Source organism: Adiantum capillus-veneris, chromosome 28 (genome assembly GCF_014529385.1).
Source record: "Adiantum capillus-veneris isolate H3 chromosome 28, ASM1452938v2, whole genome shotgun sequence".
Classification (NCBI taxonomy): Eukaryota; Viridiplantae; Streptophyta; class Polypodiopsida; order Polypodiales; family Pteridaceae; genus Adiantum; species Adiantum capillus-veneris.
Window position 1 is genome coordinate 64292881 of NC_140958.1, and position 17084 is coordinate 64309964.

Sequence of the window (17084 nt, forward strand, 5' to 3'; positions counted from 1 at the left end):
GAAAGCAAAGGCTCCTATGAAAACAATCATGCTAGCCGAGCAACCGAGTGCTCCCAAGGTAGCAGTCACGGAGGGGCAAGCGATGGGGAGCAATAATGCTTCCACTTCGAGGGAAACCTCCAACACGCCAGGCCTAGATGGGATATTCCTAAACGAAAATTGGGAGTATGACCTACAAGCAGAAGCTTTAACTGATCGGTACACACCTATCATGTGGGTTGGTTAGATGTTTTACAATCCACATCGGGTGCTACTAGCATAGATGAGCAACAACAGAAAGTCTGTGATGTCCTCCATAGGATTGTCGAGTTAGAAAGACAGAACAGAGGAATCAACAAGCCTTCAACAGGCCTAATGAGATTCTTGGATACGGGAAAGGCCAACCAACCAACCCTATCACAAATGGAGACTCTCTCAGCGAGCCCCATTGATCCTCCATATGTTGTTTCGCCAGGGGCCTCAGTAGAATCTGAGCCCACAAGTGGCAGCTTTACCTTCTCAGATCTAGCTCATCTTTCTCTTAATGACACTACGGTTACTATGCATATCCCAGTGGTGAGCATGACAAGAAATACACCATGGAGTTCATTTGTTAACACTGCGTCGATGCCTAGTAGCACAGTGCCCCCAACTATACCTACATGTATGTATCAATCATGTGCACCTGTCGTACCTCAGCCTCATGTAGCTCCTACACCTCCGATTATTCCAAGAGCTTACAATCCACAATGGAATTATCCAAGCTCTTATACAAGTGGAGCCATGCCATTTAATAATAACATGCCATATCGGGCACCCCCTATGCCTAGGGCCACACCTGTAAACTTTGGACCACCGTCTGGTACACCACCATACGAAATATGGGACCCAGGAGCCGCGCGTATGCCAAGGCCAAGGCCAACTCCCATGTCACATGTGGTTCCAGGAGCATATACACCCATTATACCTGCTCAAATAGGAGATTTGGCAGCATTTGCTCAAACTATCGGTCGCTCTATTGCGGAAAACATGCGTAGTGCACCTGATAGAGAGCCTAGGAGCAAGGCAGTTCATGTAGCTAAGCTCACACAGAAATTTAGTGGAGACGGAGATGCTAGAAAGCATATGGAAGTCTTTGAACATGTGTGCGATTCCTTGGAAGAGCACAATGAGCTACATAAGTGTAAGGCTTTGAGTTTGACCCTAAGCGGAAGGCTGGAGATTGGTATAGAACCTTAAGAGTAGAAGAGAAAACGATCTACTCTACTCTTAGGAGACTGTTCTTAAAAGAATACATACGAGAGGGAGTACTTTGGGGTGTAGCCTCTCAGCTCCAGAAAGCCCAACGAGAAGAAGGTGAATCCGTGAGAGACTTCATTAGTCGCCTAAAGAATTTGAATTCTCGATGCAATCCAAACGAGCGATTCAACAACAACCAATTTCTCGATAGATTCATTAGGGGACTACGACATGAAAGTATCTATAATGGCCTAGTCATTAGAGGTATCACTACTTGGGAAGCAGTCACCATGAATGCAATCCAATTGGAGGATAATTTAATGATTGCAGGAGAAAGAGTGTCTGCTGAGCCGAAGTCTAGTAGCTCACAAGCGTCAGGGCTTGAGCCATTGAAGATAAAGCCAATCGTGAAGGAGCAAACGATATCTGAGATGACTTTGGTAGATCTCACCAAGGCCATCCAAGAAAGCCTTAGGGGTAATCGTGCTCCACAAAACACTCATATGTATCCAAGAAGGGAGAAATAATGGTGCTCAATTTGCTTGGGCCCACATACTACGAGTGAATGCCCTACTTTCAGAGTAAAGTTTAACGGGACTTGTAATGCGTGTGGTAGGTATGGCCATCAAGCGAAGGATTGCCTAATGCTTAAACGCATCATGGAAAATAGACCGCCTATAGCTTGGGCAGACTCACCTCGAGTTCCTGCATTGATGCCTACCCCACCCATGGAGCAGCAGTTGCCATTACAACACATGGTCCCTAGAACCCAAAACGTGGTCCAAACCACGCCCTTGCCACCTCCAGTGCTAGGACCGCAACCCCCTCATCCAAGAGTTACACCTATGAACCAAATAGGTTGCGAGTCATCTAGTACTTATGTAGATTGCGAAGAGGACATAGACCCTAGTATCACCTATGGAGTCGACATGCTTGAGGAGTGTCCCATGTACTATATGGAAGACCATTGGGGACAAATCAAACCAGTATATCAAGCTACTGCGCTAGCAGCAAGAGGCCAAAACATTAATAGTTTTGCCAGGAGACCACCTCTTCAGTGCTACGAATGTGGTGGACTACATCGAGTAGCTGAGTGCCCCATTAGAATGCAAAAGAATGCTGCACTAATGCAAACAAGTCAAGGGAATGCATTGGCAATGCCAATACTCACTTGTAATCGTTGTGGCATAGATCATTTGATCGCACAGTGTCCTAACAATCCAAACGCACCGAAAATCACACCAGTGAACATAATAGAGATTGTTGATGGGACACCACCAACTATAAACATAGCACCAATGAATGCACTCACACGGTCGATGCTCCAAAAGCAAAATTACATCCTCGAAGAGAGAGATGCTGCATCCATTGGAGGAGCGAGAAAGAAGAAAACACGAAGAAAGAAATCCCTTAATGCTTCTAGCTCAAAACCTAGTTCAAAGACTAACATAGGGACAGGAGAGGATCCCGTGTATATGAATGACCCTGAGGATGGCTCAGATTCGATAGAGACCACGGAGACCAAACCAATTACTACAAAGGAAAAAGCCAGTGAGGAGGATCACGAGAGGGAATTGCGACGAACACCAAAAGAGTATTCAAAGGTAAACCACCCAGTTGCGAACCCCCAAGATAAGCCACGAGAGACAAAAAATGAGGATTGCAAGAGAAAGATTGGAACCTATCCAAACCCAACAGTGGAAATTGAATGAGTCCAACAACTGAGGGGTTTGGTGGAAGAAACTCAACGAACATTAGAACCTGAACCCAAACATATCCAGATGTCGGACACAGTGTTTCCCACACAAGTTCAACCTCACAAGAACTATAGGCCGTTAGCTATACCCAGTATCATTCGGGAAGAGAGTGAGGGTAGGACATCTGAAAGTGGACACACACCTTTCCTACTAGAGAGAATGTTTGGTGAGGGTATGCCCGACCCCCTTGAGGAAGTGGAGATTCCATCTTCACCATTCTCTTGTCAAGGTCCTACGTCCCACAAGATGCCATTAAATGTTGCCAAATTGATGGATTTCATGTCTTCAGAAGTTAGAACCACCATCATGTCCAAACTATATAAAGACCCCGAGCTAGTCTCAGCTCTTCGAGCCTTCCTCAATGGAGAATTACAGGCCGGATTACCACAGTTTGCACATATGAACAAACCTGACTCGGTAATGAATGATGAGGAACATTTAGCACCACCATCTGACCTAGCGGGACATGAATCTGTAATTGAAGTACCTGTTAACAAGTTGGGGCAATACTTTGAAGGTGATGAATCTAATGCTACTCTACCAATCACTACTAAAGGATTAACTGTAAAGGGGGTCCTTGACGGTGGTGCGGGAGTCAGCATGGTGACAAAGAGTTGTTGGGAGTCTATGGGGCGACCTCACCTTGAAGCCACAAGTGTAGTGGTAAAAATGGCTAATGGATCTATTGTTACGCCTATTGGAATGCTAAAGGATCTCAGGATCAAGGTCTTGGGACACAAGGTAAGGCAGAATTTCATTGTTATGGATTTTTCCAAGCATCCTATGTCATTTGAGATGATCTTAGGGCGTCCATTCATGAGGGAAGCAAAAATGGTGCATGACTGGTCCAAAAACCACGTCTACTTACAGTTCCAAGACTCTGTCATTCGAGTTGATCTTTTAAGTGGTCGAACGCATCCTCTAGGAAATAAATTCATCATTGATAATCGATCGGACACAACAATTCACTCAGCTCCATTACAGTATTGTTACACGTGTAACGAAGACATGGATATTGGGGAGAACTCTCCTTATATGGATATCCTACCTGGGATGACTGAGTCGGACAATGTGGATTGGGTCCACCTAGAAGCAACCATAGACACTTGGGGAAATAGGGGGACGACCTGGTAACACCTGAGGGGGATGAAATGCCTGTACCCTTAAATATGCTAGAAGCAATGCATATAGCTTTTGACAAGACTCATCCTAATGTAACGAAGAAAACATACAAGTGGGTCCCTAAAGCTTCTTTAGTGACCATAGCTAGTGCTAAAAAACAGAAGCCTTGTAAGAAACGTACCACTCGCTCCAAGAAAAGTAAGAAAATGTTGCGATGGATCCCTAAACGACTATTGGAAGCCCAAGGCTACTACCAAGGAAATGATCAAATCTGGGTGCCAAAACGTTGATTGTGCTCTTACCTATCACCTGACCCATGTGAGCCCAATCCCGTAGCTCCAAAACAAATCAATGATCGTGGAAAGAAAAAAATCACAGAATGCTACACACCCGCTCCAGAGCTAGTTTGGGTACCAAAGAAAGAACGATTTGTTCCACCTAGCTCAGGAAGGGGGGAGTCCCATGAAGCTTCTAGCTCCTCATGTAATGCATCCGTAGAGGTAAAAGCTTCTCCACAGCCTCCACCTACAATAGTGGACCTCCATAAAGCTACAAAGGAATCCACACCTCCCAGTGTTCAAGAATCACCTGATGAACTACTTCAAGTTCAATCTTGGAAGAGTACCTTACCACCCTTGCAACTCGACGAGGCGCCTAAGGTAATAGAAAACTACTGGCAAAAATCTCCACCTATTACCAACTGGAACAATTGGTTTCAAAGGGTGACAAGATCATTTCAAACGGTATGATCTACCCAAGGAAGGGGGGAGTGTTTGTTGACAGTCATCATTCATTTGTTTCCCTCTCAACCTTTTTCCCTTACCTCTCAATCACCAATCTTAGGGAATGTACATATAAAGCTTTATACTCGCAAAAAACAAAAAAATAAAGAGCAAGAGCAATTAGCAAACGAGTATGCACAATGAAGTCAAAACATTGACCCAGACCTACACATTTACATCCGGTATACTGAAACAGAAACCTATGTCATGAAACACCTTTGGTCCTCATCACTTGAGTGATGGAGGGTAGGTAAGATTAGTACGATAGGAGTGTTTCTGTTTTAGAGTTGAGTGATTAGCAAAGTTCTCTTTTCCCACTGATGTGCCTCCTAGAGGTATTGTTTGTGTTTCATAGTGTGTACAGGAACGTGTTGCTGTGGTTAGGATTTGGACCTTCATGGAACCTTTCTCTCGTTCACTCTTCTGTTCAAGCACCACCATCAACACAAACAGGTGTTTCTTGTCAATTAGCATTGTCCCTTATCTTTTTTGCATCTATGATTTTCTGCTTTGATTGTGATTGGTAGCATAATATCCAGCACATTTGCTTAGTATCAAACATTTAATTCAATGTCTTTTTTGTCATAATCCCTTGTTTAGGTTTAAAAATCAAGCAAGTTCGACTAAGTTAGTTTGACCAAGTTAGGTGTTAGAGATCTTCTCTTAATACCATGGGGAATGCCTTCCTAATAATCAATGGTTACTTAGGTTCTTAATCCGATCTAGGCAGCATTGTGTGCAATGTACTAGGGCTTTCTAGTGGGCTTGACCCTATTGACCTTTAGCTTAAGTATTATAAAGGGAGTTTACTAGTGTGATGAGCCTGGGGAGGTGTATCAGTGTTATATGACCCCCCAAAGTTACAAAATTAAAATGCTGAAAATGAACAAACAAAAAATCAAAGTGCCACACTGTAAAATCTTAAGCTGGAAGAGAAATCTCAGCTTGATTTGGTACTTCACTCACATGTATTGCCTATGGTACTAGAGCCCTAGAGGTTCCCAGTATGGGCGCTTTTACTTGAAAAGCAAAAAACCCAAGGCATACAAAATAAGCACACACATCAAAATTGAATCACTGTGAAAAGAATTTGGGGGGTCAAAGAAAAAGTAATCAGTCAAGCGAAGATTTCATGAGAAATTCCTTTTATGGTAGCTTAACTACAGGTCTTCTAGATATAGCCTCTAGTCAGCCCTCGAACATGAATACTTGGCTCTCGCAATTAAACAACTTAATTGACCACAGAAAATTAAGAAGCTTACCCATGGTATTAATATTCGATACCTAGTGCCTTTCGACCGTCAAATTAGCGACTCCAGACTTGTTTAATTTTTTACCTTTACATCTGTTTATGCATTTGATTACATTGCAATTTAATGTTCATTGCTGACAAATTGTTTGAAATTCTTTTACCAATCAATTTGTCTACCGAAAACTGCATATGCTTTTTAATCACTTATGATAATGCAATTATTGTGCCAATGTTGTTTGATTTTGCAGCGACTGAAGGAGGCTAAGGACATTCATCTCAAATGCTCTTCGACCTCGACGAACGAGCTTCAACTCAATAGCTTCCGAGGACGGAATCTACATCAGGAAGGGGGGCATGTTAACCCTCACGGCTCACGGACACCCCATCACCTACGACGGACGTGTATTATGTATTTGGTAGAGTCAGGTACCGGGCTTGTCGGACCAATAGGAAAAGGGTAAGAGTGATCGCCGATGAGAGGCGCACTCTAACTGGGACATTCAAGGGATTAGTTGGCTAAGCATGGGTGCCCAAGTGTGAATGGGGTGAGCTCATATAAAAGCCAACTAAACCTAAAATTCACGCATTCTCTCATTTGTGCAATAGAAGAGTGCTCTTGCTCCATCTCCATCTCCATCTTCTTCTTCTTCACCTCCTTGTGTGTGTGTGTATGTGAGAGAGAGAGAGAGAGAGAGAGAGAGAGAGAGAGAGGGAGAGTGTGTGTGTGCGATCGAGCATTACGAAGGCACGATGGCGGCGAAGCGGTTGAGCGCGGCACGACTGCAGCTTCTTCTTCATTGCGGCGAGGAATCCACCACGAAGGCGAGCGTAGAGCGGTGAGTGACACACCCTTTGCTCTCTTGAGCTTGCTAGTTTAGGCTTGTTGTGTGCTTAGAGCCATTTGTGGCTCGCACACGGTGTATCGGCAAGTCCCTTGCTTCGACAGTGCGGTAAGGAGCGCACATCTTGTGATGTGTTGAGCACAATTGTTTGACTACAAAAGGGGGACTTGTTTGAGCCCATGATTTCCATATGTTGCCTATTTTTGTTTGAACTTGTTTGAGTGTAAGACTTGAGGGCCCATGGGACAACCTTCCCTTGATGCATGGCCTACAAGATATTGAAGAAGGACTCATTGGAAGGGTGTGCCTTCATGGGCGCAGTGTTCTCTGGTCTTTGCGGTTGTGCGATGGGTATCCTTTTGGATGCGGTGATGTTGCTGCTATTTGGGTCAGTTTCTTGGGTCAGTCTCGCGTTAAGCATCTTGGTGGTGGACAAGGGTATTGAGGGCCTAGGGGACAACATACTATAAGTAACATGACAATTTGGGTTTCCCTCAATTAATGAACCAATTTCTCAATGTATTCTTTAGTCCATGAGGAACGAATTTTGATTGAGCTAACTTCTTGCAAGAAAAATAGCAGCCCACAATCGAAATCAAACATCAACAAGCCAAAAGTCCCCTTTGAAGATGAAAGAAGGCTTGAATCAAATTTTTTTAGTGGAAGTGTAAAATTCATCATAAGTCACTCTCCAAACAACCACGAGACAAGAGAAGCAAGATGCATGCTTGACATTTGTAGCCATCTACGGAATTTACCATCTACGGAATGACAATCCCATAGCTTAAGCCATGCAATTATAGCCTCTTGATCACCATTCACTAACTCTTGCAATAATAAATCAATCACTTGCACTTGCAGAGAATCTAATGTGTGCTCACAATTCATGTGGTGCATGCATGACAACATGATGTTGTATCTTGAGAGCATAGGTTGTAAATCACACAAAGAGTGGGTTGAATAGGATAAATAGTAGATACAAAAAGTTGAGTACATTGGAGACAAAACACCTAGAAAGAAGCTAGCAAAAAAATACTTACTCTATATTCTATGCATCTTGCTGGGACAAATAGGAGCTTGAACTCAGAAGCAAAGATAGCTTGAAGTCCTTGATTTTATTGGAAGCAAAGATAGCTCACATGAGAATGGTTGTTGTCACAATGACCAATGAAAGAGGTCCACTTGTCATTTGGAAAGCCATATAAATTTGATTGGGCAGACCATCAATATCAAGAGTCTTCCCTTTACTCATATCGTTAATAGTTTCTCTAATTTCTCCCTTTAAGAGAGGTTGATCAAGCTGCTATGCCATGTTAGCTTCTAAGGACTTCTTCCTTACTTAAGCTATCTTAGCTCTGGTTGCAGCAGTGGTCTTATCTCCTCTAGAGGGAGGACCAAAAAAGTTGTCCTTATAGAAAGAGTGAGCAACATGGAGATTCTCTTTATGATTCTAAACCAAATTTCCTCCCTTATCCTTAAGGGGAGGAATAAAGTCCTTTGCCTTCTTTTTTCCATGAAGTCAAAAATCTGTATGTCTCAACAATTTTGATTTATTCTCAATTGAGGGGAATTAGTAAAGATCCAAAAGGGTAACCGTGGGGTGGGCAGCTAACAAAGACTCTCTCTCTCTCTCTCTCTCTCTCTCTCTCTCTCTCTCTCTCTCTCCGGGCACATTCTAGGGAAGGTGGGGGGAAGGGGTTGCCGTGGTGCAGCCCTATGCAAGCCCTTAATTGTTAAGGATTTTCTCTCTCTTTGTCACGAGTTGTCTATAAAATCCCTCTTTGTTGCTCTTGTGAGAGATTTATAAGGTGCAGAGGCAACCTTGCAGGGATAGAGTTAGCCAAGTTGCCAGGCTAGAGGAGGTCCGTCAATGCGCATGTGTGGGTGGGGGCTGAGGGAGGGGATAGGGGAGTGCGATGGCTGAGGGCGGCAGGCCGCAGAGTGCAGAGATGGCCGATGGTAGTGAGCGAGGTGGCCTTGGGAGATCTCTCCTCTCTCTCTCTCTCTCTCTCTCTCTCTCTATCAGTGTCATACGAGGTCTAGGTATCTATCTTTGGACAAAGCTCATCTCAGCAATAGGTGCCTTGCTGCATTGCTTCCGCAAGGGCACTGGACATGTATATGCGACCATTGTGAAGCTCAAGTAGGACACATGTCGGTGCAAACAGGGGGGGGGGGGGGGGGGGGGGGGGGATCTCTCTCTATAGCTAGTTCCATTCATACGTGAGGGTTGAGGGAGGGAGGGAGGGAAGGATGGGGGGGGAAGAGAGAGAGAGAGAGAGAGAGAGAGAGAGAGAGAGAGAGAGTTATCATACATGGAGGTCAGTTATGACCTATGGGACCAAAAACAAAACATAACAGATAGTTCCTTTTGAGTGAAGGGTTGTTGAATACATCTCAATTAAGGACTGAGGGTCCAAAAACAACTGCTGGAAAAGAGAAGATAAGGTAAAATGAACAAAACTTAAGGAAGGGTAGGTGAGGAGGGAGCCGGTTTGGGAGTTCAAAACTCTTGGATAATGGATTTACCTCCTCCATAAGCTGCCCATTTTCCTGTTGTGTGCGCTTTTTGCATCTTTTAAAGTTCTGTCTTCTTCTGTTTGAGTCGGGATGGTGTAAGACCTTCTGCGAACCAGATTTTATTGTCCTTGAGAAGCCTCAATTACAAGGAGTTTGATTTGATCTGCCTTGGTCTTGAAAGTGAGGATTGCATGGTTGGTGCAATGTTTGTGTGTAAGGGAGGTGATTGTTGATGGATCCCATTGTACCATGTGGATTGTTGTTTAGATGTGAGCAAAGGACTCGTTGAACTTGAGGTCCCCCTCCCCTTTCTAGTTGCCTGGAAGCCCACCGATACCAACATTGAGGGTGATATCCTCTTGGCATTGTCGTTCGTGTAGCATGGATGCGACACAATCTTCAACCTTGTGGGAGATGACATCTTACACTTGAGTCTTGACGTCTTTTGTGAGGATCGTCTCTACTTTCGCCTTTGTTTTGTTGAGCTTGATTTCCATCTATTCCATCTCTTCTTTCTTGCGGTTCTCCATTGTGGTGAGTCGGGCTTTGATGGTGATGAGTCTTTGCTTCAACTCCTCATTCAAGTTTTTTGGCTTTATTTTGAAGACGAGCGATGTTGTCCATATTTGGGAGTTCTGCCACGACCCCAACAAAGATGGGTTTACCTTGAGATGAGGGCCGAGTTTCCATGGTTATTACTTTGGAGGGCACCTCTAATCGGAGAGAGGCAAGTGCGGGTCCCATCTGTTTGTGATGTTCTGGACCATGTTGAAATCCCAATGAGAATGAAGGGTTTTTTGAGAGTGGCTAGTTCCTGCCAAACCTTACACCTATCAAAGATAGAGTTAGACACATAAAGATTGATTAGACTATAGTTGAAAGGGTCAAACAAAGTTATTATTATCCATTGCTAGGAAGGAGAATAAAAATCCTCTTTAATTCTGCCTTCATATTTGGAGGTTATACCAATGACAACCCCACCTCTCCCATTGCTATGAGCAGTGTGATACCAAAGGTACTGAACCCCAACTCTTTTGAGGTTATTAAGAAGAATGGAACCCTAAATTTTTACCTCTTGCATGCAGACAATTGTTAGTAAGCCTTTTTTTAAAGAACACAGCCCTATTGGGTCTGTGAGTCCCTTGCAATTGTAACAACTTTGACTTTTGGATAGTTCATTTCTTGCTATTTTTTCATGGCTTGGTCATGGAAATTGGGGCTCTGTTAGGATCATTTGACTTTTCTTTCTTCCTTTTGGATTCAAACGAAAAGTTGTTAGCTAGAGACTTCTCTTCAACCTGAGTCATTAGGATGTCCACAGAGGCCCTTGGGGAGGAGGCCATCTTGCTTTTGTTTATTTGGTCCTAGTTATTGCGAGTTCATGTTCGAAGGAGGAAGGTTCAGCTAGTTTGTATTGGTGAAATTGGGTGTTGAAGTCCATTTTCTTCTCTGCATCACTAGAGTCATCAGAGACTCCCCTAGTTTGATCCTTTGAGCTATCTGTAGGAGAGTTGATTGTCCCTTGATTGTCCTCCTGAAAATGTGTAGATTGAGGGGATGAAGAGGTATTTCTTGACCTTTATTCTCCTTTGTAGGGATATCATAGTCAAAAGGATCAAACACTCTTCAATAAGGGCAGAAACCTGTTTTGAGCTTTGCAACCTAAAGATTTGCCCTATTTTATCTTGCAAATGTTTTTCTTTTGAGCTAGTTAAAAGTCATGACTTGGAGAAGGATTGTTATCTTTGCCAAGAGGATTAGAGTTATCCTTCTCAACAAGCTCAGGACATTCTTTAATCACATGAACTTATTGCATGCAAAAGAAGCAATCATTGGGAAAGCTCCTATACAATATTCTTTGAGTATGGAGCATATTTCCTCTAGAATCTTTGATGGGAATGGTTTGTCTTAAGTCCTTCTTCATATCAATTTCTATCAGAATTGGGGGTCCCATTTGGAGTTGACCCCCCCCTCCCCAGATCTAGATTTATGCCCAATAACTCTTCCCACATACTCTCCCAAATCTTTGAGCCAAGGGCATATTTCTATAGGAAAGTTAGGGAAGTCTACTGATACAGGTACTTTAGAGGGTCTTTCCCCTTTGGCGGCGTTGAACCCCACATACCACTTGTAGAGGGATAAGGGGGTGTTTCTGATGATCCAATATCCAAACCCTAAAACTTGAAGAGCACTCTCAGCTATATCAAAAAAGAATAAATAATAGTTGGTGGGAAGATAACGGACATGAACAATATGCCCCTTTTTTGCCCCCCCCTAGTTTTGATGTATCCAATTCTTCAAAATTTCCAATGAGGGACATGGCCCATGACAAAGCCCTATAACCACTCTCTCCTACAATTGGGCATGCCAGGCTTCAAGCTCCTGAGCTTGAATGATGAAGGGCTCCTCTCAGCATTAGGGGGAAGGTCTTCGCCAAGGGTAGGGGTCCTCAATGTTAGGCCTAACTTCAGACTTAATTTCATCATTAGTCCTAAGAGTCCTCGTTTCAATGTTACTAAGAGGGTTTTGCTTAACATGATCAAAAGGAATGTGTTTAACATTACCATTGGCGGAGGGGCCTACATTCTCCCATACATTGCTGATTACAAGATTAGAATTAAGGTTACTTGCAGGGGAAACCACTTACAGAGAAATTGCATGTTGTGAGATATTTGACGGGATGTATGCCAGCACTACTGGGAATGTGATGTGCCGCAGGTGGGAGACTAGCCATCATCACATACGACATTGCAAGTGCTTGAATCAAATTGTTATCAAGGGCATTGTAAGGATAGTTTCCAGTCAAAGTGGCTTGCTGGCCTTGTGGAGACATAGCATCTTGGTTCATCATAGCGGAAGGGGGTAAGGGAGCTCTACTGAAGAGGGTAGGAATAGGGAACAATGAGGAAGGTTCCATAACCAGAGAGGTAGGCGTAATCGATGGCCCTGTTGTATTGCGAGAGATTACCTGTACAAAGTTCTCGGTAGTGACTCCATCGCTGAGCACATCTTGTAAATATATTGCTCCGTTCCCCTTGGGGTAGGGGGACCCCAACCCCTACCCCAAGGGGAAGGGGAGATGTCAGCAGGCTTGAAGAGAAAATACGAGGGCTCGCTAGTCGATGATGGCTAGACCTGTGCGTTCTATTCTCTTTCAGCATGCCATCACTATCCTGAATTCATTTCAAATTTTCTTCCTCTATATCTCATTTGAAAAGGACCGACCTAATTTTTCAATTGACTCTAGGCCAAGCTGTGGTCAAAGTTTTTACACATTGGACTTTCCACATTTAATAGAGGAATATTAGAATCTTGGACCAAAAATATTCATGCTACTTTCTTTTTCAATGTCCTTTCTAGTCTTGGTGATGTTTACACAAAGTATCAACTTGCAAATTGCAATCCAAGGCTTTTACTTAAAATAAACTTAGTAGCATTATTTTATATATCATAATAAATTATCTATACTCTTTATAATGCAGCCTAAAATTTTGAAGGAAGGAAAGAGCATCCACGTGTCACACTTTGGTTCATTTCAAAGAAAACCTTTCCAAACATTTCATTTGAAATGCAAAAGTAAAGAGTTAAGTACTTAGATGGTAAAAACTGAAAAGACTTTATGACTGATTGATTTCTAACAATGTAAAGTCAAAAGATTAGAACTTAGTATTGGTAATGTAAACTCAAAAAAGTAGTACTCTATCTATATTTATATTAGTTACACTCCTTGGGAAGGCCATGGAGTTTCACTTGGGTCCTCAAATGTCAAGGGTGACCACTGACTACTTCTTTTTTGAAAGCCATTTGAAGAGTAGCTCTACTTTTCATTTTGAAGTCCATGAAGAAATCCCCTCTCCGTGTCGCCCAATTAACCTCTCTCAACACGCTTGCAAAATGAACCTCTCTCAATACGCTTTCACAATGAATCTTTCATGTGGTAAATGATCTTTGATCTCCGCACATCTGTGTTAGTGTGTGTGTATGTGTGTCTGTGTGTGTGAGAAAGAGAGAGAGAGAGACCTGTTGCAGGTGTGTGTATGAGAGATAGAGTTGGCATGCCATTTATTGTGGTATTGGAGCGTTGCGGAGGTCTTCCACATTTGCATTGCATTAATGAAGTGCAATGAGCTCGGAAATTCATCCATGGGAGTCTAATAATTTGTTGTGGATGTCTTAGACACATTGTGCGTGTGCATGCGTGGTGTGTGTGTGTGTGTGTGTGTGTGTGAGAGAGAGAGAGAGAGAGAGAGAGAGAGAGAGAGAGAACCATTCTATACTTTTGTGTGTGGATGAGTGTGTTGAGAAATAGAGAATGGTCCATGCAAATCATGCTTTGTGTGTGTGTGTGTGTATGTGTGTGTGTGTGTGTGTGTGTGTGTGTGTGTGTGTGTGTGTGAGAGAGAGAGAGAGAGAGAGAGAGAGAGAACCATTCTAGGGTGACCAATGACTACTTGTTTTCTAAAAGCCATTTGAAGAGTAGCTCTACTTTGCATTTTGAAGGCCATGAAGAAATCCCCTCTACGTGTCGCCCAATTAACCTCTCTCAACATGCATGCAAAATGAACCTCTCTCAACATGCTTTCACAATGAACCTTCCATGCAGTAAATGATCTTCAATCTCGGCACATTCGTGTGTGTGTGTGTGTGTGTGTGTGTGCGCGAGAGAGAGAGAGAGAGAGAGAGAGAGAGAGAGAGAGAGAGAGAGAGAGAGACTCTTTTGCAGGTGTGTGTATGAGAGATAGAGTTGGCGTGCCATTTGTTGTGGTATATTGGAGCGTTGCGGAGGTCTTCCACATTTGCATTGCATTAACGAAGTGCAATGAGCTCGACAATTCATCCATGGGAGTTTAATAATTTGTTGTGGATGTCTTAGACACATTGTGTGTGTACATGTGCTTGTGCGTGTGTGTGTGTGTATGTGTGTGTGTGTGTGTGTGAGAGAGAGAGAGAGAGCGAGAGAGAGAGAGAGAGAGAGAGAGAGAGAGAGAGAGAGGGCTCTCACATCGGAACTAGAGTCAAAGGGAAGGGAGAATAAACATTGGTCTTACATCAACAATCAATGAAATTTGCAATCGAGAATCGAGAATTGACAATTGACATCTACAGAATCGAGAATTGATGTAATAAAAAAAGTTTGATCCAATGAATCCAAGGCAGAAAGCGTGCATACCCAAGGCAGGTCAGAAACAGATGGCAAAGGCGGACAATGGGAGGCAAATCCAACAACTCTTTGATATTTTTGAAGGTTTTTACGCTATATTTTTGTGAGCTTTGTGGTTTCCTTCGGGTTGACTTTGAATTTAAAAGTAAATCTCAAAATTTATAGGTGGGATTACACATAGCTTAGATTTTTTCAACCGCTTAAAGGCAAATTAAAATTTTTGAGGCAAATCATAAAAGTTTATAAGAGGGGTTACACTAAATCGAGTTGAGGCGCAATGTTTTTTTCCAAAACATTTGAAGGCTTTTACACTCAATTTTTTAATACTTTGTACGTATAGAGATAATTTTCTAAATTTGTAGGTGAGATTACACTAGATCTAGGTTTTTTTGAGCATTTGTCTATACTACAAAAATTTCCAAAAAAAATTTAGAGGCAAATTTTCTATAAAATTTGAAGGTTTTTGCACTAAACTTCTTTGCACTTTGTAGATTCTCTAAACTTTGATTTAGGTTTTCTGAAGTTTGTAGTTTCTTTGAACTTTGGAGGTGTTCTTTCAATTTAAAAGTCAAGGTGGTGATGTTAAGTGTCATTCTTTTTGCATCCATGGCTCAGTTGTTGCATGGCGATGTTGTATTTTTTATGTTTCTAATTCAGTATCGTTGAGTGTTGTTGAAAACAAAAAATATAGAAAATTAGAGGTAAATCTTGAAATTTGTAGGTGGAATTACACTAAACCTATGTTTTTTTTGCAATGTTGTGGGTGTTCTAATCTTCAAATTAAATTATACAAGTGTGTGGCCCGTCCGAGAGAGACGTCACACACACACACACACACACACACACACACACACACACACACACACACAGATGCCCCTTTCCTTGGCACCCAATCCATTCTCTCTCTTTCTTTGCCTTGGCCTCCCCCCCCCCCAAAAGCCCTTTCCTTATGTCACATGGCAGGGGCCTCCAAGGTGCATAAGATATAGTTGAGAAATTTGTAGGTGGGATTGCACTAAACCTAGGTTTTTCTCAAGCACTTGCGTACAGAACAATTTTCTACTATTACTCAATAGTCCATTATCGATACTCTTTATAATGGGCCTCAAAAAATTAGAGGAAGGAGAGGGCCTCCACATGTCGCATTTTTGGTTGATTTGCATGGCTTGTTGAATCAATGCCGATATTAAGATGTTGAGTCCCATCCTTCAAAAATTGCATAAAGTAGTTCAGATTACAACTCCATCCTTTCCCAACGACTTGCAATAGTCAAATTTGTGAGTCTGACAAGTTGTTGTCAATCTGTGTGTGTGTGTGTGTGTGTGTGTGAGAGAGAGAGAGAGAGAGAGAGAGAGAGAGAGAGAGAGAGAGAGAATGTAGAACATGCAAATCCAACCTTTTTCAACAACATACAGATTGTAGTAGCGAAAATTATGCTCCTGATAGTTTGCATGTGTGTGTACACGCTCTGTGTGTGCGTGCGTGTCACTGTTACAGTGTGTGTGTGTGTGTGAGAGAGAGAGAGAGAGAGAGAGAGAGAGAGAGAGAGAGAGAGAGAGAGAGAGAGAGAGAGTTTCCTTGGCAACTTGGTAGCCCACCAAAATGACTACGAAGCATCAAAACCTGCCTAGCTCCAACCAACTGAGAGTCATGAGAAGCTCGTATATTGGCAAGCCATGGTTTTGATAGCATGGTGCAATAGTAGCAAGTTGGTAGAAATGCGGTACATTGTCATTGATTGATGAGTGGGGAGATATGGACAACTCAAATTTGCTAGAAGTCGTGTGAAGGATGAGTTGATCGCAACCGATCGGCCGAAAGCACTCCATGTGAAGAGAGAGAGAGAGAGAGAGAGAGAGAGAGAGAGCTATTGAGCAAGTCTTCAACTTAAAAAAATTGAGAAATGGAGGAAAGAAGGTGATAAAAGAGATATCAAAGACCTACTAGTGATTCCTAGGACTACTATTCCATTGTGTGTGTGTGTGTGTGTGTGTGTGTGTGTGAGAGAGAGAGAGAGAGAGAGAGAGAGAGAGAGAGAGAGAGAGAGAGAGAGAGATCCAATTACCATGCTATTCTAGAGAGATAGAGAGATAGAGAGAAGGCATACATATGCATTGTTATCTTTCTATAGTGATTCCAAGGACTACGTTTCCATTGTGTGTGTGTGTATATGAGAGAGAGAGAGAGAGAGAGAGAGAGAGATCCAATTGCCATGCTTTTCTTGGCCGTAGCAACGCGCGGGTCACATACTAGTAATAAAAGAAAAGACAGTACGTGCATCATGCATGCATGTAGCTTGCACAGTTGCACTCCCTTTTATCCATTGTCAACTTTAAAATTCCAAACTTTTGGAACCTTGTGCCGTCAAAGGATTGATAGGTCAAAGGTTTTGAAGCAAACATGTTGGAACTTGGCATTAAATAATCGAGA